Source organism: Pseudoliparis swirei, chromosome 5 (genome assembly GCF_029220125.1).
Source record: "Pseudoliparis swirei isolate HS2019 ecotype Mariana Trench chromosome 5, NWPU_hadal_v1, whole genome shotgun sequence".
Lineage (NCBI taxonomy): Eukaryota > Metazoa > Chordata > Actinopteri > Perciformes > Liparidae > Pseudoliparis > Pseudoliparis swirei.
Window position 1 is genome coordinate 11,549,143 of NC_079392.1, and position 25,000 is coordinate 11,574,142.

The window sequence follows — 25,000 nt, forward strand, 5'->3', positions numbered from 1 at the left end:
AAGCCATGCAACGAATGACAGAGCCGAGAGAATTTGTGTACAGAGAGAAGAGGGGGACCCAGGGGAGCCTTGAGGAACCCCAGTAGTGAGAGGACAAGGATCAGACACAGATCCTCCCAAGTTACCCGGTAGGTGCGGTCTTTAAGGTAGGAAGAAAAAAGAGCGAGTGCAGTGCCTGAGATCCCCAGGTCCTGAAGAGAAAAATCAGGATCTGGTGGTTCAGGGTGTCAAATGCTGCAGAAAGGTCAGAAGGATAAGGACAGAGGAGAGAGGCTGCTCTAGCAGTGTGAAGCTGCTCAGAGACAGCAAGGAGGGCAGTCTCTGTGAGTGGCCGGCCTTGAATCCAGACTGGTGAGGGTCAAGAAGGTTGTTACTGTGGAGATAGGAGGACACTTGGCTCAAGATAGCTCGCCCAGAGTTTTGGAGAAAAAGGAAGAAGAAAACCGGTCTGTAGTTGCTGACTTCAGCGGGTCGGCGGGGGTTTCTTCAGGAGGGGGTTGACTCCCTCCTTCAGGGGTTGGGGAAACAGCCAGTTGAGAGGAGCTGTTAATAAGATGGGTGAGGAAGGTCAGAAGGTCAGGAGCAATAGCCTGGAGAATGGGAGCGGAGGGGGTCAAGGGCGCAGGTGGTCGGGGGGGGAGGTCACCAAGCTAAGAACTTGATTGGGAGACAAGGGGTGAAAAGAGGGGGGATGAAGAAGTTAGTGTTGGTGAGGTGATAGAAGATGGATTGTAAAGGAGGAGCGTGTCGCTATCTTGTTTGTAAAGTAGTCGACAAAGTGGCTCGGGAAAAGGGTGGAAGGAGGAGGGGGCAGGGGGATCAAGGAGGTTGGAAAAGATAAAAAGAGTTTTTGGGGTTAGAGAAGGAAGACTGAATTTTGGTCAGGTAGAACGAGCTTTTGGCTGCAAAATAGAGGAAAGAAGGGGGAGAGAGATTGAAAAAGAGCAAGTCTTCCGCATTCGATTTGATTTTTTTTCCGGCAGGGTGGCTCTCTCCCCCGGCCCAGTCCCACAACCCACCCGGGGAGGATTTCCGAACCGGGCGTGTCTTAAAAGGACAAAGAGAATCAAGAGATGAAGACAGGGAAGAGAGGAGAGTGTCTGGGAGAGTTAGGTGCATGAGTGAGAAGCAGTCAGTTGAGGGAGAGCAGATAGGACAAGGGGGAGAGAGGAGGGCAGAGGGGGCGAATGTTGGGGACAGGTGCAGAGTCTGTAGATATGGGTTTGTCAGTACCAAAAGCGGGGAGAGTAAAAGATGAAGAAGTGGTCAGAGACATGGAGAGGAGTCACAGTGAGGTTAGAGGTAGAGCAGTTTCTTTTGAAAATGTAGTCAAGGTGGTTGCCGGCTTTGTGAGTGGAGGAGGGACTGAGTGAGAGGTTAAAAGGGAAAACAGTAAGAGTAAGAGATCACATGACTTCTCTGTCTGGATGTTAAAGTCACCCAGAAGGATGAGCGGGGCCGTGTTCCGAAATTCGAAGGAGGCGCTAGCTCCAAGAAATCTCCCAAAGAACCAGGGGGGCTGAGAACAACAATGTGAAGTTGAACCGGGTGAGTAACGTCACAGCATGAAACTCAAAAGTCAGTGGGATAAAAGGGGAAAGGGGGGGCAGAAACACCATTGGGTGAGATGAGTAAAGTACCCCCACCCGACCAGAGGGTCTGGGTGTGTGGCTAAAAGGGGAAGGCAGAGGAGAGCAGCCGGGTAGCGTGTTGTCTGCTGTGATCCAGGTCTCAGTGGGGCCAGGAAGTCAGCGACTGCTCCCAGCAAAACCAGAGATGAAGGGGCCTTCGGTTGGCTGACTGACAGTTCCAGAGGCCTCCTGTGACCAGGTGCTGGGTGGAGAACGGGGAGGAAGGATAACAGAGGAGGGGGTTCCCCTAATGAGCGAGTCCATAAATACAGTAGAGATACCCCAGGTATGGAAAGACACATATTCAAAAAAGGGGAAAAACAGCCACCCCAAGACTCCCGGGAAAACTCCCAAAACCCCTGTCTTTGTCCTCCATTTTTTGATAAATTTACACTGGAAAAAGTTTGAGCCCAAGTTGTAGACCTTTTCTACCCACTTTGGGGAGCCGGGTGTGAACACGTTTCAAATGATTTAAGGCAAAGGATTTTCCTTCCAAAAGTATTACTTTTGGGGCATTTTCAAAGCTTGATGAATACCAAAAAGCCCAAAAAAATTTTTTAAAAAACCTTTCTCCAGGGCCCTTTGATTAAAAATTTATTAAATTCTTAAATTTTTTTCCAGGGATTTTAAGTTTTTGGGGTTTCCGTCAAATTTCAAAATCCTTTTTTTTTTTAATTCTAGAAATTTGGTTTTGTGTTAAAAAATTTTAATTTAAATTTTGGGCCCGGAAGCAAATTAAAACATTTTGTTGAATAGGGTTAATAAAGAAATTCATCTTTTTAAACCCACGAAACCCCTTCCTTCGTTTATTTTCCTGCATGTTTTTTGTCCAGCTCGCCGGGCCTGCACCGCGGGGCCTGGATCTGCCATTTTAGAAAAAAAGTTTTGGCTTTTTTGGTATTTTCCCAAATTGGTTGGGTTGTTACCCGAATACCAGTTGAACCTTCTTGCCTCTTTTCAACCAGTTTTGGTTCAGGATTTTTATTTCTCGGGGATCTTCTCCCAAAAGTTTTTGAGATGGGACTGTTCCATTTTCATCAATTGCTAAACCCCCCTCCCTTTCTGTGGCTTTTCTCCACTGGCCAACTTAAAATAGGAATTTCCGGGTGAGATTTGAAAGAAAAACATTACCTTTAGATTTTTATTTATTTTGGGGATGCATAATTTGGTACTAGTTATGAAAAGCACAATTTCAATTTGTTTAATTTCAAAATTTTTTTGGGTTTTTAAAGTAAAAATTACATAAAAATCACTCAAAAAATTAAATGAAAATTATTTTTCCCTTTCCCAATTTGGATCATCTTAGATTACTGCATTAAAAGGGAATTTAAAATTTCCTTGTTTTGGGTAAGCCCCAAAAGCAACCCTGTCGGGAAGAGGACCTTTGGGAAGCAAAAAATTGCGGTTTTACTTGGCTTTAAAATTTTTGAAAGTTTGCAGTTTTTAAAAGGAGTGCCATTGTTTTTATGTTGATGTTCTTTTTAATGTTGTTTCATTTTTCACTTTTATCCTGTTCCGTTTGTTTTTTGTAAGGTGACCTTGGGGGTGACTTGGGGGCCCAAAGAATGATTTTATTATTTTATTATTTTTAAAATTTTGTGTTCTTTTATCCTCAAAGGGATGTTATATTTTTTTCCCCCCCTTGTTCTTTCATTTTTCAAATCGGTTCACTTTGCAGTCTTAATCCCAAGTCCCCAAATTTGGGGCTTTTTCCCAAAAGAAACGCCTTGTGTTTTTCTTTGCATTTGGCCCCATCAACAAAGAAAACAATAATTGGAGGGTTTTTTTTAAAAAATATTTTGAAAATTTTATCAAACCAAATTTTTTAATCTTTGTTAACCCCCAATGAAATGTGTTAATAAAAAAATAAGGCCCGGGGTCCGGATGGGGTAAAGCACACCCCGGTCCCGTCCCCTTTAAATTTGGCGGAACGGGCAATCCGGGACCCCAATATTACGCAGATATTCATAAAATATTGACCCTTCCATAAAGCGGCTCATTTGGCCCAGATCAAGCTAACAAATATGCATCAATGCAACAACAACAAAATGCAAACGTAAATAATGTCAAACAGTTTTTTATTTGAAAGGACAAATTTATATACACACATTTAAAAAAGATATATTTTAAGTCTGTTCAGTGTGGGGACGTCTACAGTGTCGCCTCCTGGAGCTACCCGGTCTGCTGCCAGGTTGAACCACGAATGGCGTGCTTAAGAACCTGGTCGTCAGTGGACGCATGTGTTGAGTGATTCTTTCTGACAGCATCTGTAATCACACAAGCAGATTCAAAATCACATGAATACTCAGTGCAACATAAATCAGACATGCAGTCTAAAATCTAGTGGCTGTCTGGCACTTAAAGTGTGCTATGCTAAATATAGTCAAGTCAAGTCAAGTCAAGTCTTTTATTGTCAGATACACAGAAGAAACTGTTCTCCAGTCTCTGTGTGCGAGACCGGATGATACGGTACTGCCTTCCAGAAGGCAGCGGGGTGAACAGGCTGAAGGCTGGATGATGGCAGTCCTTTAGGATCCTGCCAGTCTTCCTGAGGCATCGTGTGCGGTATGTGTCCTGCAGGGCTGGGAGCTCCCTACCGATGATGAACTCCGCAGTCCTGACCACTGCGTAGGGCCTTGCGGTCCTTGGCTGTGCAGCTCCCACACTGTGATGCACCCAGTCAGGATGCTTTCTATTGTGCATCTGTAGAAATTGGTGAGGATGACTGAATCCATGCCAAACTTCTTCAGTCTCCTCAGGAAGAAGAGGCGCTTCTGGGCCGCTGACCACCTTGTCTGTGAGCAGACCAGGTGAGGTCGTTGCTGATGTTGACCCGAGGAACCTGAAGCAGCTGACCATCTCCACTCCATAGAGCTAATATATCATATAACTATTATGTAAAGGTATAGTTGAGTAACATTCACCTAAATAGAGAATAAAGTTGCAATTCAAACATTTTATTTAGAAACATGGTTATTCGTAAGTTTGAACACAAAGACCTCCGGGTGAAATCAAATTGTTTTCATTATATATGAGTTACTTACGCAGGAGCAAAGTCTTGGACGTCATTAGATTGAAAGATTTTTTTCCATTAATCCCTTTCCAATTTATGGACTTGCCAACATCATCAGTGAACATGCGTGCGAGGATGTTCCACGTTGCACGTTTTACATCATGTCCTCCGATTGTTCCCAGGGAGGAAATCTAAAATGGATAGAAAAAGTACTATTAATATTTGATATCGTTTTAAAAAACATTACCATCAAACAGGGTATTATCTAGTGTTAATGACATACAATAGATTTTAATGAGCTTTGCGTGAGATTCTTAAAACAAACAAAAACTCACCACACTTCTTCATTAAAGCGTTGGCTGGATCTTTGAGCTGTTGCTCAAACATGTCCACTTCCTCCATTGTGGTCAACGGAAACGGGTCTCCACTCCACTTCTTGACCAGACATTTGTGTCACGCTGGGGCGAACAAAGCTGTCAATTTTGGAAGTTAATTGATGGACCTGCTGTGTTAATTGATGGACCTGCTGTGTGAGCGTCTCCAGGCCATCATTTGAACTTGAGCAGCTATTAAAAAAACATTAGAATAGCATTTAAAAAGGAGATTTTACATCAAATATGGAAACATCAAGTGTTATACAACTCCATTAATCCAATCGTAATAATCATATTCACTTGGATTCAATGTGACAGTGTGTATTGCATGTCTCGTATCCAATTTACCATCGTTAACATTGTAAAAAGTGAAATGATTAAAAAGATTCAATTTGAATCCCATAGCCGTTTGAGTTGTTGCTCACCACAGCAGGCAATGGTGTCTGAACCACACCTCGCCCCTCGCCAGGTTGGCGTGTACCCTGCATGGCTTGTTCGCTGTCCTGCTGGTGATGAAGTCCGTGGTGGAGGAGGGGCAAGAGGTGGAGGGGCAAGAGGTGGAGGAGGGGCAATAGGTGGAGGAGGGGCAATAGTTGGAGGAGGGGCAACTGTCCTGCTAGTGGTTGGACCCTTTTTTTTTTTTTTGGGGTGGCGATTTTCAGTCTCGCTGTCTGCATCCGAGTCCCCAAAGAAATGGCTAGAAATGGAGTTAGGAAAAAAATGTATTATTTGTCATACTATAACATTGAATGACAGACACTTTATTTTATTAAGGTAAAAGAGTTCTAAAGAATACAATTTATACACATTTACTCACACAGGCATTGGCTTTCTCCTTTTTAGGGGCCTCCTCCTTCTGATGGAATCAGAGATGTCTGGGGACATATATTTTTTTAACATCGCCCTCCTAGTAATCAATCATCTAAAAATTAAGTCAAAAAATGAAAAAAAATAATGACCAGATGACCAATGTTGTTAAATGTCCATATTCCCCCCAATAATGTAAATGTTTATTTATGTGTTTAAACTGCTTGCTTTAATTTAAATTATAAATATATAAATCATACAATATAATCAATTATTCTTCTGATTCTGTGTCTCCAGTCTGGCTGTCCAGGTTCTTTAGGAATTGCCTCCCTTTCATCCCTCGGGTAATCTGGCCAAACAGCCACCACCACTGTACCAGCTTTGTATCGACTGCTACTGTTTTGCTGTCCAAGAATTCAATCAGATGGAACATCCTGAATTACAGAGGAAAGAAACAAACAGTGTCATCAGTCACAGAAATATAACTCTGTTCCAAGAACTTCTGAAAACAATTTAGCAACTAGAAAACAATTTAGCAACTATTAAAGTTCTCTATAACCAGGAGTATGACAATTACCATTTGTCCAGACAATTTGCATCTTCTGTGCAATTTATACTTTCCAAAGACTCCCCACTGACATCTACATGTTCCCTCTCTGGTGTCAGTTGAAAGGCAGTTCTATCTGCGCAGTCGTCCCTAATTTGGTCAAGTCTTTTTTGAACATCTTGACGGACCCTGCGTCTAATGGTGGAGTTGGAGACAAGCCCAGTCTTTCTGTTCATTTTATCTAAAACAAACAAAAATAAAAATGTTTTAATAAAAACACTACGCTGTACATTAAGATAGTATTTTAATGGATTAAAACAAATCTGGTCATTTTAAAGTTAAACAGGTTATACAATTCCCTCAAATGTGTCTTTAAGTTGCTGTGAAAACTATCCTCCAAAAAGACATGCTTACCTGAATTGTAGAGATCGATCCTGATGAACACTTCTGTAAAACTGAGGATGACATTTCAAATTGTAAATTATGTGTTGAGAACTCAATACATACAATTAAATAAAACAGGTTTGTGCTGGCCATCTTTATTAGCTTGCGAGCTAGCGCCTCGTTATTAGCTCGTGAGCTAGCGCTCGTTATTAGCTCGTGAGCTAGCGCCTCGTTATTAGCTCGTGAGCTAGCGCTCCTCGTTATTAGCTCGTGAGCTAGCGCTCTCGTTATTACCTTGCCCAGCTTCAATCGCACCCTAGGGTTGGAGCTTAAGTATACTAAGTATACTTAAGCGCCAACCCACGCACCACTGAAAATTCAGCGCTAGCTGCAGAAGATAGCTCACCCTAACCCTAACCGAGATAGTTCGAAAAATAGCCATAATTCGACAGTAGCAACACAATTCAACACTTACCTAAGTAATATGTCTGGCGCGAAGAGCTGCAGGTTTGAAAATTCCAGTTTGGAAAGTCGAGGCGCAGAAGTCAGAGGAGCAACGATTTAGAACAACCGCCGCTGTGTGAACCGGATGCAGATGCGGGTGGATCCGGTTCACATGACCAAACCGAGTGCGGCAGTAGGGCGAATCTAGCGACCTGCGGGCGGATCTAGCGACCTGGCGACCTGAGGGCGGATCTAGCGACCTGAGGGCGGATCCGCCCCGGAATCAGCTGCTATCTGGGTCTGTTCTTTGTAGCCTGTTACCATACAGTCAGTTGGTCACTATCTGGTTTCGGCGCCGCGCTGCTGTAGAGATCAGTTCACTGTGCGAAATCATGCTGTAAAGCGGTATCACCAACCCTGTATCACAAAAATTACGTTCCCCCAGACCTAAAATACAATTTGCAGTTACGTTTGACTGAAACGTATTTCTCTCCAAATTACGTTTGACTGAAACGTATTTCTCTCCAGATTACGTTTGTATTTGACGTATTATAATTACAAATACGTCTCTGATCAACGTATCTTTGCCGTTTGTTATCTCTCTTTTCTACAATGCTGTTATGAATTGTAAAAAGCGTCCTCTAGTCTTATTTATTATTATTTAATATGTTGTTTCGCCTGCGCATTATGACAGCAATAAGCGTTGTCGGATCATATGAATTGGCGTGAAGACTTACTGCTGGTGACTCTCCTTTATTTTCTTTTTTTAGGTGACAATACATTAATTAAAACTCGTACACTATCACCACCTCATCACCACCTTAACAGAGTTAGTCCCATACGGGTCAAATCAACTTTTAAACTTGTTATAAAATGCGCATCTGTCCGTAATCTATACCATAAAGTTCGCATTTTAACCTAAAAAAAAGTGCGCTTCCTTTTAACCTTTCAAAATAAAAGTTCGATTTATCTGTTAAGCGGAAGTTGTCATGCGCAGTCCAGGTTGTCGCAACGAGAGAGGACCCAAACGCCGACATTATTGCACAAAAACAATCTTTACTCCAAGAAACCAGAACAGGACGACAAAACACACGGACCAAACAGTACGAATTAAGCCACACTGGGAATGAGACGAACAGGGTTTACATACACAGGCAAGGTGAGAGGATTGGACAACGGGGAACGAGACACAGGTGGACACAATGAGGGCGGGGCCAGCAATCACAGAAGGAAACAATCAGGGCCAGGGCAGACAATCACAGGGAGACAGACGACACAAGGACTTCCAAACAAGACACAAAACTAACACAAACTCCAGATCATGACAGAAGTAGTATAAAACGTCTATATTTATTCAAACAATACAATATAAAAGTCATACATACATCAAAATCAATAAGGAAAATGCCAAACAGTCAAACAACTCAAAACAATAAACCATTCATGGCGTTATTTACAGGCATGTTTACTTCTCATCAAACAAAAAGAGCAGGTAGGCTATCCGGAAAAATCTGGGAAATAATTTGGGAATTGTTAATAAAACATGATTTACCCTTCAACTTTTGGGGGGCGGCTGTAGCTCAGTTGGGTAAGGGGGTCGTCCTGCAACCCTAAGGTTGTCGGTTCGATCCCGGCTCTCCCCATTAGTAGCAAGTCGAAGTGTCCTTGAGCAAGGCACTGAACCCCCACAGGCGCATCACTGCAGCCCACTGCTCCTTAATAACTAAGGATGGGTTAAATGCAGAGAACTAATTTCCCCTTGGGGATTAATAAAGTATATATCATCTATCATCATCTAACTTCCACTGATATGCATGCAAACTAATACATCGCTTCACACACACACACACACACTGACAGAAACACATAGACACTCATATACGTACACACACACACAGGCAGAGACACACACATACTCACACACACAGACACACGCACACACACACAGACAGACACACACACACAGACACACACTCACATACATACACACACAGGCAGAGACACACACACATATATACACATGCATACTCTGCAGACTGACCCTTGACCTCCAAATTGTCTCTCAGATATAACCCTCCTGCTTTATATTAAATGTATTATATTTACCTAAATATAAGACTTTGAGGTTTTGGAGGGGAATCCCCTCCAAAACCTTCACAAGAGAAAATTGTCACCGTGCCAATAACCCTTGTACGGTCCTTAAAACCAGTCTTTTAGTACATTTTTCATACTTTCAATCAACTTAAAGATCTGGATTCTTTTCAGATTCAAAGAGGGGCATCTGAATATGAATACCCTAACGTTTTGGACCGATAGCTCTGAGTTAAGGGCCCCCAAAACAGGTCCAAATGGTCAAATTGGGTAAACATGTCAGAGCTTAGCTTTCTTTTCCAGGTTGTAGCCACTCCCAAATGGGGTAGAATACAATTGAAATTGTTCATATATTACAAACATTTGAGGAGTTGTTAACCTTTGAAGGAAGGAATTTTGTTTTGTACGGGTTTTTAAACCATTCCCAAGCAGGGATGCTAAGTGCTATATGTGGCCAGCCTACATGGTTGGGCCCCATTTGGGAGGGGCTACAACCTGCAAAAGAAAGCTACGCTCTGACATGTTTAGAAGAAAAAAAAGCTAAAATCAGCCCAAACTAACAGGGTCTCAGATTTGTTAAACCACACACCCTCTTCAAGTCCTGGATTTCAGACAGCCAATTAACTCTTGTGGGTGTTTCGGAGAAAATGTCACCCCATCACCTCATTGTAGGCCCTGTCCTGAGTGTCTGTGTTCAATTTGGGATTTCCAGGACTAATATTTAGGAGATTATGGCCATTTTTTCACTTGTCAAAAAATATGCAAATTTAAGAGAATAAGGCCCAATTTGACCCTTTGGACCTGTTTTTGGGGCCCTTAACTCAGAGCTATCGGTCCAAAACCGTAGGGTATTCATATTCAGAGGCCCTTCTTTGAATTTGAAAATAATCCAGATCTTTGAGTTGATTGAAAGTATGACAAATTAACTAAAAGACTGGTTTTAAGGATCGTATAAGGGTTATTGGCACGGTGACAATTTTCTCTTGTGAAGGTTTTGGAGGGGATTCCCCTCATGACCTCAAAGTCTTATATTTAGGTAGATATAATATATTAAAAATAAAGCAGGAGGGTTATATCTGAGACAATTGGGAGGTCAAGGGTCAGTCTGCAGAGTATGCGTGTGTGTGCATGTGTATTTGTGTGTGTGTGTGTGTGTGTGTGATTCTGCCTGTGTTTGTATGTATGTGAGTGTCTGTATGTGTGTGTCTGAGTGTGTGTCTGTGTGTGAGAGTGTGTGTCTGTGTATGTGTGTGTCTGTCATTCTGTGTGAGTGTGTGTCTGTCTGTGTGTGTGTGCGTGTGTAAGAGTGTGTGCGTATGAGAGTGTGTGTGTGTGTGAGTATGTGTGTGTCTCTGCCTGTGTGTGTGTGTAGGTATGTGAGTGTCTATGTGTTTCTGTCAGTGTGTGTGTGTGTGTGTGTGTGTGTGAAACGATGTATTAGTTTGAATGCATATCAGTGGAAGTTGAAGGGTAAATCATGTTTTATTAACAATTCCCAAATTATTCCCAAGATTTTTCCGGATACCTGCTCTTTTTGTTTGATGAGAAGTAAACACGCCTGTAAATAACACCATGAAGGGTTTATTGTTTTGAGTTGTTTGACTGTTTGGCATTTTCCTTATTGATTTTGATGTATGCCTTTTATATTGTATTGTTTGAATAAATATAGACGTTTTATACTACTTCCGCTTAACAGACAAATCGGACTTTTATTTTGAAAGGTTAAAAGGAAGCGCACTTTTTTTAGGTTAAAATGCGAACTTTATGGTATAGATTACGGACAGACGCGCATTTTATAACAAGTTTAATAGTTGATTTGACCCGTATGGGACTAACTCTGTTAAGGTGGTGATGAGGTGGTGATAGTGTACGAGTTTAAATTAATGTATTGTCACCTAAAAAAAGAAAATAAAGGAGAGTCACCAGCAGTAAGTCTTCACGCCAATTCATATGATCCGTTACAACGCTTATTGCTGTCATAATACGCAGGTGAAACAACATATAAAATAATAATAAATAAGACTAGAGGACGCGTTTTACATTTCATAACAGCATTGTAGAAAAGAGAGATAACAAACGGCAAAGATACGTTGATCAGAGACGTATTTGTAATTATAATACGTCAAATGCAAACGTAATCTGGAGAGAAATACGCAGTGGTGTATAAAGTACCCACAAGTCATACTTGAGTAAAAGTAAAGATACTTCACTGGAAAATTACTCAAGTAAAAGTAAAAGTCACCTATGAGAATACTACTTGAGTAAAAGTATTAAAGTATCAGATTTTTTTTATTACTTAAGTATCAAAAGTAATTTTCTGATATTAAATGTACCGGTACTTAAGTATTGAAAGTAAAAGTAAAAGTAAATGCTGGTCATAAAAAAAACAAAGGGTCAGAATTTTGAGAATTATGAAGTTTATTTGTTTGGGTGCTCTGGCCGCCATGAACAAGGAGTATGAGCTCGGATGAACTTAGCAATATATGAATACTTTGAAATTACTAAAATATAAAAACACGATTAACACAGAAAAAAGCAGAACCAAAAGTAACAACCAGAATCATCACTTTAAAGTGAAAAATGTCTTGTTCATCTTCAAAAGAAGTTGATTTTCAAAATGAACAGATTTCAGTGTCGCTCTTCTGGGGCTGAAGACGAGTCCTGCGATGCTGAAGAGCCGTTCACAGGCCCTGATGGTGCAGGTAGAGTGTGTCTTGATTCACAGGCCCTGATGCAGGTAGAGTGTGTCTCGCTTCACAGACAGCAGCACACAGTTGGGAAGCATTTCAGCAAGTCAATGTGATCCACGTCTCCATCCAGCTGTTTGCTGCTGTCATGCGCTTGAGATGACGAAGAAGAAGTCCTCTTCATCAGATGAACTGGACCTGGTGGCATCACCTAGCTGCAGGGAGGGTTCTTCCACACTCAAAAAAACGATTCAAGCCCTTCTTAGAGGTGATGCATTTAAATATTGTTTGATACATTTAAATAAATCAATTACAAAACGAAGATATTTATATTGAATGGGTGTAACACAAAATGTATGAATACTTTCATTTATTAGATTTATTTAGGTTACACTCACAAAAACGATTCAAGCCCTTCTTCGAGGTGACACATTTAAATATTGTTTGATACATTTAAATAAATCAATTACAAAAATAGATATTTATATTTAATGGATGTAACACAAAATGTATGAATTCTTTCATTTATTATATTTATTTAGGTTAGATGGTGTGCATATAAACTCAAAATAAATGTGTTTCATTGAGGACTACCTTTTAACGCGTAGCGCCTGAAAATCAGTTGTTTTTACAGGGTGAAGACACTTTCTGGGGTAGTGTTGTGTAGTAGTGGCTCTGTACCCTCAAAGCCAAAGGTCTGTGGGGTGGGTTCATTTGCTTCTGTGTGGAGTGGATAATTTCTTTGCATAATTTCTTAGTTAGTTAGTTATTTTTTTGCGGACAAACACAAATTAATTTTTATTTTAATGAATATCGTTTATTTTTAGATGTGATACAAATGAAGGAAATGAGTTATAATTTTTAAATTTGATTGCCGCTAAATTTGATTTTGAGTTGCATAATTATTGGAAATGTGCCAACAAACAAATTGAGTTCAAGTTCATCCAATGAGTCATTTCTTTTGCATGCATTGATGTAGTCCATTCCTGAAATAAAGTGAGAGTATTACAGACATGATAGAATTAATAACACTTCCTAACATGTCATGACCCCAACCTAAAGTTTTGTACAAAATAGTTTGTTTTAATTTGAAGTTTATACATTTAGTTTCATGCACTGTCCGTGCATCCAGAGTTGATTTGTGAATATGTACTTGTATCTCTGTAGTTAAACACAACAACAGTCCCAAATCAATATCGTCGCCATTACTGGACCGTCACTCTTATAATATTAATACAAATAATAATAATAATAATGCTGTAATGATTAGCATTATATTATAGCTAAAACGACTCAAATCAACAAATTCTCACAACCGTCAACACTTCTTCAGCTCATTAACTCGCTAGAGATCCGTCTGCTGCACTCACGCTAAGTGTCTCATTTAATTGACGATAGCTAGCGAACGTTAGCCTAACGTACAACATGCAGACACCTGCCTCCCCTCTCCTGCCAAAGATATAACTTTCTCCAATCCTGAGGACAACACTGCTAGATATCTTAACAGGTTTATGATGACTAAACATTAACGTTGCGGCTCATGGGATTAATCTTAATCTACCTCAATGTGTTTCCTGAGGTTGGTGAGTTGTTGAAGGCCAGTATCTCCGTAGCTTTCGGTCGGCATAAGAGGCACTTCATCCGGTAGGAAGGAACTTTCACTCGGACAAAAGAAAAGAGTTCGCCCAAATATGGCCACGGACGTTGATCTTGGTCCCCGTGGTTGTTCGAGTAGCTTCCATTGCTGCTCCACATGAAATGAGTCGTATCTGTAGCTCGCTAACATCCTGGGCATCACTGGGAAGAGAAAACACGGCAAGGACCACTGATCCCCAACCTGGTGTTGCTGCGTTCAGGTGCGCTGCTGCGGTGTGTTCCACAACAGTCCCGATGTTTCTCATGATTATTTTTTCCGTAGTAACGAGTGATACTGTTTCAGGGGAAATGTATCGGAGTAAAAGTACAAGTTTTCATTGCAAAATGTAGTGAAGTAAAAGTAAAAGTAAACAGAAATATAAGTAGTAAAATAAAGTACAGATACCCAAAAAAACTACGTAAGTAAAGTAACGAAGTACTTCTACTTCGTTACTATACACCACTGGAAATACGTTTCAGTCAAACGTAACTGCAAATTGCATTTTAGGTCTGGGGGAACGTAATTTTTGTGATACAGGGTTGGTATCACTGTAGAGTCGGTAGCAATGGAGATGCTGCACAGCTCGGCCTCTCCCCACCAGATGGGGCACTGCCCTAAAAAAACTAAATGGTCCCAATACGCCACTGATGTGAAATAACTAGGGCTGTCAATCGATTAAAAAAAATTAACTAATTAATCGCACATTTTGAAATTGCGATTAATTAATCGCGATTAATTGCGATTAATCGCAATTAAAAGTTCAAAGTTAAAAGTTCATTCTTTTTAAAGACAAAACTTCACACAGAGCTGTGTTTTCAAAGAGGCTCCTACATATACAGTGCCAGCGAGGTATTTAATATCGTGGATGATAAATTGTTTCTTCAGTGAAACATCAGATTCGTAAAAAGAAAAGAAGTATATTGAGACCCCATTGGTCCTGTCATCTTTAACATTGAACACAGCAGAACCAGTGGCCTTGATAACTGACTGACATTCACATATGTCACGTTAACCCTGTGGAGGCTGGGCTCATTTTATACATTTTACAACAACAACAAAATTCACCGTTTAACCCTTGTGTTGCCTTCGGGTCATTTTGACCCGAATCAATACACCCTCCTGCCGCCTTCGGGTTAATTTGACCCCATTCAATGTTTAATGTCGGTGTTCTTTCGGTAGTCAACAAACAAACATAAAGTGCCTCACACTTAAACTTGGAAAACAATATTAATTCTAATAATTTTCTTGAGGTTTTAATTGCTGGCGTCAAATTGAACCCAAAGGGTAAAATATGTTAGTAAATATAAAGGTAACAGGAGGGTGAAACATCGAATCGGGTCAAAATGACCCAAAGGCGGGGGGAGGGTTAAATATTTAATCGGGTCAAAATGACCCAAAGGCAACACAAGGGTTAAAAGTGTTTCCCTTCTTTTTAAAGACAAAACTTCACACAGAGCTGTGTTTTCAAAGAGGCTCCTACATATACAGTGCCAGCGAGGTTTTTAATATCGTGGATGATAAATTGTTTCTTCAGTGAAACATAAGATTAGTAAAAAAAAAAAAGTATATTGAGACCCCATTGGTCCTGTCATCTTTACCATTGAACACAGCAGAACCAGTGGCCTTGGTGACTGACTGACATTCACATATGTCACGTTAACCCTCTGGAGGCTGGGCTCATTTTATAAATTTTACAAAATAAATTAAATTCACCATTTAAAGTCTTTTGCATGTGACACACCCCCACGTGTTATACATCAAACATTCCAGAACAATCTCAGCTCTGAAATGAGCCTCATTGTCCTCGCGCCGTGTCCTCTGGTTCTCTGACTGACAGGCTGCTAAATGAGCCTTACCTGTGAGGTGGGAGGTCCTTTGTGATTTACTGAGTGTTCATTGGTTTTATTTCCCCCGAAATGTTGACAGACAAACGGATTGACCAATCACGGTGAAGGTTTCGTGTGACGAGTTCTTTCGCGCGTCACCCGACACGTCGCCCTCTGTTCCTCTGTGTATCAGAGAGCGGGAGGAAGGAGGAGCAGGAGGAAACCCGACTGATTCATCCACGAGTTAAACTGATTTATGATCCTTATTTTCGCGGAGAAATGATTGTTTTAAAAACGGAAACAGTGTCAAACCGTACTGCCGCGGTTTAAAAAAAAAAAAAAAAAAAAATTTTAAAATTACAAAAACTTGCGTTAATTGCGTTAAAATATTTTAGTGCGTTAACGCGGCCAAATTAATCGCATAGATTAACGCGTTAACGCTGACAGCCCTAGAAATAACATATTTGTAAGAACTACAACAACAACAACAACAACCAAAAAGACATAACGGGGACCAAAGGGAATCTCGGCCTTTTGGAAGGCTTTCAATATCCTGAAAGTGCTCGTCTGTCTTGGGTCAAACCTCCATCGTTCCTTAATGTCCAAAGGAGCTGGACGCATATCACTTTGCTGCAAGGCTCGCTGTGTGCCTAGACTTCTGCAGTATTGCCAGTTCTCTCTCTTTGGGTGTGCTGCACTGTATTCAGTAGCTGGTGAAAATAAACTATGTAGTCGAACTGGTCGAGTCGCCGTCGGTGTCTGCTGTATCACTCGCTCAACATTTCTTTTTTTTATAAATGCGTTTTTCTTTTTTTTGAGGAATGTTATCTTTCTTTAGCAGCACTTTATTTTTCACAAAGATATTTCTTTGTCATTTTCCTTATTATATTCGCAGTGTGGAACCCTTTGTTGCTGAAGAGAGGCCGACTACTTGATGCTTTGTACATGGAAATGTGTTAAATGGTGTAATTTGTTCATATCTATGACGGTCTTGTATTAAGAAAATTATATCTAATGAGTACTTTGCTCCAAATTAGACTCAGTAATCCAGAATCCATTTGAATAATTCCATAATTGGTTTGTTAATTATTGTACATAGCATATCCATATTTTGTCATTGGACAGGTTGCCTCACCCTCACTGGAAAGTACTGTAACATCCACTTTTTGTGCCATATCTTCACCAGCAAAAATCATAAAATGGAACCAAATGTCCTTCCCAACGCAAACGGATGTCTGTTGCAAATATCAAAACTATATTGCTTGAACATTTCTGCTTGGGCATTCAAATTGCAATTGTAGTCTTTGAAATCTCCTGTTTTGTGGTCGCTTGGGCATTCAAATTGCAATTGTAGTCTTTGAAATCTCCTGTTTTGTGGTCTAAACACACAACACAATGTAAATATGAAATCCACTATAGCCTCACCCACTCCAAATGTATAACTCTGCTTTCTCCCCGGAGTCCTTTTGACTTCACGTCTCATGGGGTCATCGGACCCTATGAGACGGCATAGATCCTATCTGCTGATGGATCATCGAGGTCTGGGTCGTGGAATTCCTGCTTCCGACCACGCCACTGCCCTGTTGAGACTCCGCCCACTGTTGAGACTCCACCCACTCCTCCTCCCCACCGCCATCTGCCTGATGGATCGTGGAGGTCTCCATCGTGGAATATGCCTACTATGAACTATTCATACACTCTGTCACATTCATTGAATGTATTTAAACTCTAAATCTGTCCTTCTGTACACATTACATCTATTGCATCTGTCCATCCTGGAGAGGGATCCTCCTCTGTTGCTCTCCTGAAGGTTTCTTCCCTTTTTTTCCCCCTGAAGGGTTATTTGGGAGTTTTTCCTGGTCCGATGTGAGGTTTTGGGGCAGGGTTGTCGATGTGTACAGATTGTAAAGCACTCTGAGACAAATTTGTAATTTGTGAAATTGGGCTATACAAATAAACTGAATTGAATTGAATTAAAATATTTAACTTTAAGAAACATTCTCTTTTTCATATAGAAAAATTAATGATTAGTACTGTAGTGCTATTAGATTAGATTAGTTCCACAGTAGGGAAATTGCAGGATCACAGCAGCGGGTGCTCATTAGAGCAGTAGTAAAAAATAAAACACAAAATACAATAATAAATATACAGAGGAATACAAAATGTATGTACAAGGTAGTGATTAAAGTGAATTGTCAGTATCCAGCATAAAGTGTTGAGTGTGTTTAAGTGTTTTAGTGATCTACCGCATGTTGTGCAGCCTGACAGCAGCGTCATATTTTAGCTTCCATATACTTAATACTGTTCCCTTTTAATTTTATACCAGAAGACATGTTGTGGCCTAAATAACAGCATATTCATTTTAATTCAGATTTTTAGGTTAGGGAGAGATATAATTTAGAGCTGAAAGGATTAGTCCATAGATGATATGTCGATCTAGAACTATTTGGATAGTCAATTAATTGTATTGGAGAGTTTATTAACACTAGACCGGGACGACCATGACGACCTGTTGGACATCCTCCGTGATATGGTTGGTGATTGAACACCACCTCCACCTTCACCTTCGTGGCCTCCAGGGTCCATCCATTCAGTCGACCTAGAACCCCTGGCCCTCATGCAGCCAGGTCCCCTGTACAATCAGGCAGCGCTCTATAGCCAGGGGCAGGTAAGATACTAAGAAGAGGTTAGGGAGAGATATCATTTATAAAGTATATGTCGATCTAAAACGATTTGGATAATCAATTAATTGCATTTTGTGCTGCATGGAGGCATGGAACATTCCTTGCTTGGTCCATTTGCTCTGGAGTATGAGGTAAGTTGGATGTGTGCCAGCCTTTGCACTTGCTGGTTTGGTTTCAGTGTTGGATTCCTGAGTCTCTTTCAGATTCGATTAACTCGAAAGTCTCACTTGTTTGCGTTTCCTGTGTAGATGGAGCAGGAAGGAGGGTCCAGTGAACCAAGAGGTTTGTACAAGGCGGTTTGCTAATAGGGATCTTGATGTCTGGTCTTAATGCACAAAGAAACAATGAAACATTCGCACATTTTCATATTCATGAAAGGGGTTTCTCCTGAACCTAAGGTTTCTCGCTCAATCCCCAAAAATGTAGAACAAGAAATACAAAATCAAACAAATGTAACATGTTTCTGCCTTTGGTGGTTCAATATAATCAGTATTAATATAATTAAGAGGCATGATGTTGACTATAAAGAATAAATACTGGTATCATGTTTTGATTCTAAACTAAACTGAACTTTCAGCAGCCCGATGAACAAGACAAAGTCATCTGGTTGACGTCTGACGAAGAGGATTTAGGCAAAAACCTGAAAGCCGGACTACTTTCCCATAAGCATTTGCAGAGAAGACAAATGTTTTGTAATGATTCTGTTTCACTGGGACAGGAGCTGGGTTTTGGTGTAATTTGATGTCACAGCTTCAAACCTGTTTAACAAGTTTCTTTAAGGATTTAATAAAGAATACAACAAATACGTTCTTTGAATATGTCTCTTTATTCATAAAAAAAAAAGACATAACATGAATGCCAATTTTGTCATGAATATAGTGTTACAACAAAACAAAACCAGAAAGTATTTAATGCCCATGTAGTCTGAAAGTAAAGCCCAACTAAAATGATGCAAACCCTTGCAGTAAAGGAATAAGAAATGACTGATACATACTGGCCTAAATTCAGTGTTAATCGTTAATTAATAACTCAAACCCATTTCATCAAAACCTTCTTTAAAAAAAAAAAAAAACTTCCACAGAGAATGTCTGATAGAATTCCTTTACTGGATTGAAATATTGCAAGGCATTGTTTTATAGCACACAACAAACAAGTAGTGCTTTCATATGGTGAAGAAGATACATTCAATAATTCATTATTGATGGCACAATGTAAACATATTTATATTCAATGAACATGTGCATTTGATCAGCAACCTCTGACAGACCATTCATTTCTCCTTTTCACGGTTCAATGGTTGTCATACAAATATGTATGTGAGACGTTTCCTGATTCATTGTGACAGGGTGGAGTGTTTCCTGGTAGCTGCTGCTCCAGTTACAGAGAATGGAAATTATTTACACCGTTAAAACCTGTTTGACAGATCAGATTGCTTGGTTTGAGCTTCTAATTTGACTTTGCACACTCAATGCACATTCAACTCTTGGGAATACCTTTCAGGGATTATGTAGTAAAACTCCTAATGTTGACCAAGGAGTTTGACAATAAAGAAGCAGAAGATGGGATTGAATCTCAAATCTTAGCCTCTGTGTTTGAAAAATAAACACAACTTTTAGGGTGGTACTTTTGAGCTATTGGTTGTATATACAGTAGAGCAGCGGTCCCAAACCTTTTTTGAGCCACGGACCGGTTTCGTGTCAGACAATATTTTCAAGGACCGGCGATGAATCTGACGTAATAAATCTGACGTAATAAAATTATATGACCGGCATTAAGTGCATAAAAATACAACTCACCATTACACCGAATTAGTGGGAGCCCTGAGCTTGTTTATCTGCAACAGGCCGGTGACCCGACGTGTGTTAGTTATGTCCGGTCTGCTCCATAACTTAGTTTTGGTCGCTGTCATTGCAGAAACCAAAAAGATATGACGTTGGAAATGGAAGCAGGGTTTTCAGAGCTTTTGTTGGCGATCTCGGGCTATTCTGCCTTGATTTTGATCCATATTACCGGCAGAGTTGTTGCGTGAAATGTACTTTTAAGGCCAAATATTCCCCTGTTCACACGCCGTCCCCACAATTGTGCCGACTTTATCGTCCATCTTGAAAAAAGTTGTAATTTCCCCCTGAAGTGACAGATTGAGTTGATTGAGCAGGTTGAATATGTTTTAAGACCCATACTTTGTCACTGAAATGTGCTTCCAGCCCAGCGGGTTCGGCACGTGAGGCTCGTCTGCAGCGATAAAGTGAACTTTAAGCACAGACGGGTGTATCCGGTCCTTTTAAAAAACATTATATTTCTCCGAGTTTAATTGTAAAAAAAAGCAACCCGGTCCCAAACTGTTGCAGGAGAGTACAACAATATTTGAGGTATTATGCTAAAACTGTCGAAAGACTCTTTACAGATAGGAATTAAATTAATGTCTTTAAACATCCACATGAAGCTTCTATTGGAGAACTTTAACCCTTTGAATGTTTGTCACGTTGATCTTGTAAGCTGTTCCATTCTTGAGCTGCTTTCTAAAAAACTGAAGTGAGAGAAAAAAAGAAAATACACATCAGGATATTCATCTCATTCCCCTCGCCCAGCCTTAATCATGTGTATATGTTACATACATACATTTAACTTGAAAAGCCTTCACAAAACATCGAATTTACACATTCTGTTTACATACCTCTTCAACATGTTCGATGATGATTCCATCGCTAACATCTCCAACGAAAGATATCTTCATCTGTAGGGCCAGTAATGCAACATCTGTGGGTATAAAAAAACATAGCATGTGGAGATTAATTTCCCTACTTACACTTTAAAACATTTACTAAAAAGAAATGGGTAAAACTAGTTTTCATATGTTCACAGTCTTGCCCCCAAAGCCTCCTTCAAGATACATCCAAAGATTCAGTAAGAAAGTAAGTATTAGTGGGGTGTATTAGTGGGGTGAATGGCAACTCTAAAACACTAAATTCAAAATAAAGGTGGTGTCAAGCCAGGAACCAACTGAAGTATAACTATTTCCAGTTATAAAAGTGTTTGCAACAAATATGAATTGCAAAAAGGAAACCAGGGCTGCACCCGATTATAGCAAGTAAAAATGTTAATAACCTTGATGTACAGGTGTCGTTGTGGGGGCAGGTGTCGTCGTTGCAACAGGTGTTGTTGTGGGGCCAAGTGTTGTCGTTGCAACAGGTGTTGTCGTGGGAGCAGGTGTTGTTGTGGGGGCAGGTGTTGTCGTTGCAACAGGTGTTGTTGTGGGGCCAAGTGTTGTCGTTGCAACAGGTGTCGTCGTGGGAGCAGGTGTTGTTGTGGGGCCAAGTGTTGTCGTTGCAACAGGTGTTGTTGTGGGGGCAGGTGTTGTCGTTGCAACAGGTGTCGTCGTGGGAGCAGGTGTTGTTGTGGGGCCAAGTGTTGTCGTTGCAACAGGTGTCGTCGTGGGAGCAGGTGTTGTTGTGGGGCCAAGTGTTGTCGTTGCAACAGGTGTCGTCGTGGGAGCAGGTGTTGTTGTGGGGGCAGGTGTTGTCGTTGCAACAGGTGTTGTTGTGGGGGCAGGTGTTGTCGTGGGAGCAGGTGTTGTCGTGGGGGCAGGTGTTGTCGTGGGGGCAGGTGTTGTCGTGGGAGCAGGTGTTGTTGTGGGGGCAGGTGTTGTCGTGGGAGCAGGTGTTGTGGGAGCAGGTGTTGTCGTGGGAGCAGGTGTTGTCGTGGGAGCAGGTGTTGTCGTGGGAGCAGGTGTTGTTGTGGGGGCAGGTGTTGTCGTGGGAGCAGGTGTTGTCGTGGGAGCAGGTGTTGTTGTGGGGGCAGGTGTTGTCGTTGCAACAGGTGTTGTTGTGGGGGTAGGTGTTGTTGCAACAGGTGTTGTGGGAGCAGGTGTTATTGTGGGGCCAGGTGTTGTCGTTGCAACAGGTGTTGTCGTGGGAGCAGGTGTTGTTGTGGGAGCAGGTGTTGTTGGGGGAGCAGGTGTTGTCGTGGGGGCAGGTGTTGTCGGGGCAGGTGTTGTCGGGGGGGCAGGTGTCGTCGTGGGAGCAGGTGTTGTTGTGGGGGCAGGTGTTGTCGTGGGAGCAGGTGTTGTTGTGGGAGCAGGTGTTGTCGTGGGAGCAGGTGTTGTCGTTGCAACAGGTGTTGTTGAGCAGGTGTTGTCGTGGGAGCAGGTGTTGTTGGGGGCAGGTGTTGTCGTTGCAACAGGTGTTGTGGGGAGCAGGTGTTGTTGTGGGGCAGGTGTTGTTGTGGGGGCAGGTGTTGTTGTGGGGGCAGGTGTTGTCGTTGCAACAGGTGTTGTCGTGGGAGCAGGTGTTGTTGTGGCGCCAAGTGTTGTCGTGGGAGCAGGTGTTGTCGTGGGGGCAGATGTTGTTGTCGGGGCAGGTGTTGTCGTTGCAACAGGTGTTGTTGTGGCGCCAAGTGTTGTGGGAGCAGGTGTTGTCGTGGGGGCAGGTGTTGTCGTGGGGGCAGATGTTGTCGTGGGAGCAGGTGTTGTCGTGGGGGCAGGTGTTGTCGTGGGGGCAGGTGTCGTGGGAGCAGGTGTTGTCGTGGGGCAGGTGTTGTCGTGGGGCAGGGCAGGTTGTTGTGGGAGCAGGTGTTGTGGGAGCAGGTGTTGTCGTGGGGGCAGGTGTTGTCGTGGGAGCAGGTGTTGTCGTGGGGGCAGATGTTGTCGTGGGAGCAGGTGTTGTCGTTGGGGCAGGTGTTGTCGTGGGAGCAGGTGTTGTCGTGGGAGCAGGTGTTGTCGTGGGAGCAGGTGTTGTCGTGGGGGCAGGTGTTGTCGTGGGGCAGGTGTTGTCGTGGGAGCAGGTGTTGTCGTGGGAGCAGGTGTTGTCGTGGGAGCAGGTGTTGTCGTGGGGGCAGGTGTTGTCGTGGGGGCAGGTGTCGTCGTGGGAGCAGGTGTTGTTGTGGCGGCAGGTGTTGTCGTGGGGCAGGTGTTGTGGGAGACAGGTGTTGTTGTGGGGGCAGGTGTTGTCGTGGGAGCAGGTGTTGTCGTGGGAGCAGGTGTTGTTGTGGGGGCAGGTGTTGTCGTGGGGGCAGGTGTTGTCGTGGGGGCAGGTGTTGTGGGGGCAGGTGTTGTCGTGGGAGCAGGTGTTGTCGTGGGAGCAGGTGTTGTCGTGGGGGCAGGTGTTGTGGGGACAGGTGTTGTTGTGGGGGCGGGTGTTGTCGTGGGGCGGGTGTTGTCGTGGGAGCAGGTGTTGTTGTGGGGGCAGGTGTTGTCGTGGGAGCAGGTGTTGTCGTGGGAGCAGGTGTTGTTGTGGGAGCAGGTGTTGTCGTGGGGGCAGGTGTTGTTGTGGGGGCAGGTGTTGTCGTGGGAGCAGGTGTTGTGGGGGCAGGTGTTGTGGGAGCAGGTGTTGTTGTGGGAGCAGGTGTTGTCGTGGGGCAGGTGTTGTGGGAGCAGGTGTTGTTGTGGGAGCAGGTGTTGTTGTGGGCAGGTGTTGTGGGGGCAGGTGTTGTGGGGAGCAGGTGTTGTGGGGGCAGGTGTTGTGGGGGGCAGTTGTTGTGGGAGCAGGTGTTGTTGTGGGGCCAGGTGGTGTTGTGGGGGCAGGTGTTGTTGTTGCAACAGGTGTTGTTGTGGGGGCAGGTGTTGTTGTGGGGCAGTTGTTGTGGGGGCAGGTGTTGTGGGGGCAGGTGCTGCAGTTGTTGTGGGGCTGCAGTTGTTGTGGGCAGTTGTTGTGGGTGCAGCAGTTGTTGTGGGCTGCGGTTGTTGTGGGGCAGCAGTTGTTGTGGGGCAGGTGTTGTTGTGGGGCAGTTGTTGTGGGTGCAGCAGTTGTTGTGGGCGGCAGTTGTTGTGGGCGCTGCAGTTGTTGTGGGCGCTGTATTTGTTGTGGGTGCAGCAGTTGTTGTGGGCGCGGCAGTTGTTGTGGGCGCTGTATTTGTTGTGGGTGCAGCAGTTGTTGTGGGCGCTGCAGTTGTTGTGGGTGCTGCAGTTGTTGTGGGCGCTGTATTTGTTGTGGGTGCAGCAGTTGTTGTGGGCGCTGCAGTTGTTGTGGGTGCTGCAGTTGTTGTGGGTGCAGCAGTTGTTGTGGGCGCTGCAGTTGTTGTGGGCGCTGCAGTTGTTGTGGGTGCAGCAGTTGTTGTGGGCGCTGCAGTTGTTGTGGGCGCTGCAGTTGTTGTGGGCGCTGTATTTGTTGTGGGTGCAGCAGTTGTTGTGGGCGCTGCAGTTGTTGTGGGTGCTGCAGTTGTTGTGGGCGCTGTATTTGTTGTGGGTGCAGCAGTTGTTGTGGGCGCTGCAGTTGTTGTGGGCGCTGCAGTTGTTGTGGGTGCCGCTGTTGTGGGTGTGGCAGTTGTTGTGGGCGCTGCAGTTGTTGTGGGTGCTGCAGTTGTTGTGGGCGCTGTATTTGTTGTGGGTGCAGCAGTTGTTGTGGGCGCTGCAGTTGTTGTGGGCGCTGCAGTTGTTGTGGGCGCTGCAGTTGTTGTGGGTGCAGCAGTTGTTGTGGGCACTGCAGTTGTTGTGGGTGCTGCAGTTGTTGTGGGCGCTGCAGTTGTTGTGGGTGCAGTTGTTGTGGGTGCAGTTGTTGTGGGCGCTGCAGTTGTTGTGGGTGCTGCAGTTGTTGTGGGCGCAGTTGTTGTGGGTGCTGCAGTTGTTGTGGGCGCTGCAGTTGTTGTGGGCGCTGCAGTTGTTGTGGGCGCTGCAGTTGTTGTGGGCGCTGCAGTTGTTGTGGGCGCTGCAGTTGTTGTGGGCGCTGCTGTTGTTGTGGGAGCTGCTGTTGTTGTGGGCGCTGCTGTTGTTGTGGGCACTGCAGTTGTTGTGGGCGCTGCTGTTGTTGTGGGAGCTGCAGTTGTTGGCGCTGCAGTTGTTGTGGGCGCTGCAGTTGTTGTGGGTGCCACAGTTGTTGTGGGCGCTGCAGTTGTTGTGGGCGCTGCAGTTGTTGTGGGTGCTGCAGTTGTTGTGGGCGCAGTTGT

At 43.2% G+C, this 25,000-nt stretch overlaps 3 long non-coding RNA genes across 3 annotated transcripts; all 3 read right to left on the reverse strand.

Moving 5' to 3' along the window:
• Positions 1-4,469: 4,469 nt before the first annotated feature.
• LOC130194142 (uncharacterized) lies at positions 4,470-5,065 on the reverse strand. The gene is made up of 3 exons (XR_008831794.1): positions 4,980-5,065; positions 4,676-4,835; positions 4,470-4,555 (listed from the first exon to the last, which is right to left on the reverse strand). It is a non-coding gene; the product is annotated as an uncharacterized LOC130194142 (long non-coding RNA).
• Positions 5,066-6,187: 1,122 nt separating this feature from the next.
• LOC130194348 (uncharacterized) lies at positions 6,188-7,395 on the reverse strand. The gene is made up of 4 exons (XR_008831823.1): positions 7,232-7,395; positions 6,787-6,827; positions 6,403-6,613; positions 6,188-6,259 (listed from the first exon to the last, which is right to left on the reverse strand). It is a non-coding gene; the product is annotated as an uncharacterized LOC130194348 (long non-coding RNA).
• Positions 7,396-18,931: 11,536 nt separating this feature from the next.
• Positions 18,932-21,410, reverse strand: LOC130194184 (uncharacterized). Its single transcript, XR_008831797.1, has 3 exons — positions 21,230-21,410; positions 20,799-20,881; positions 18,932-20,651 (listed from the first exon to the last, which is right to left on the reverse strand). It is a non-coding gene; the product is annotated as an uncharacterized LOC130194184 (long non-coding RNA).
• Positions 21,411-25,000: the final 3,590 nt, after the last annotated feature.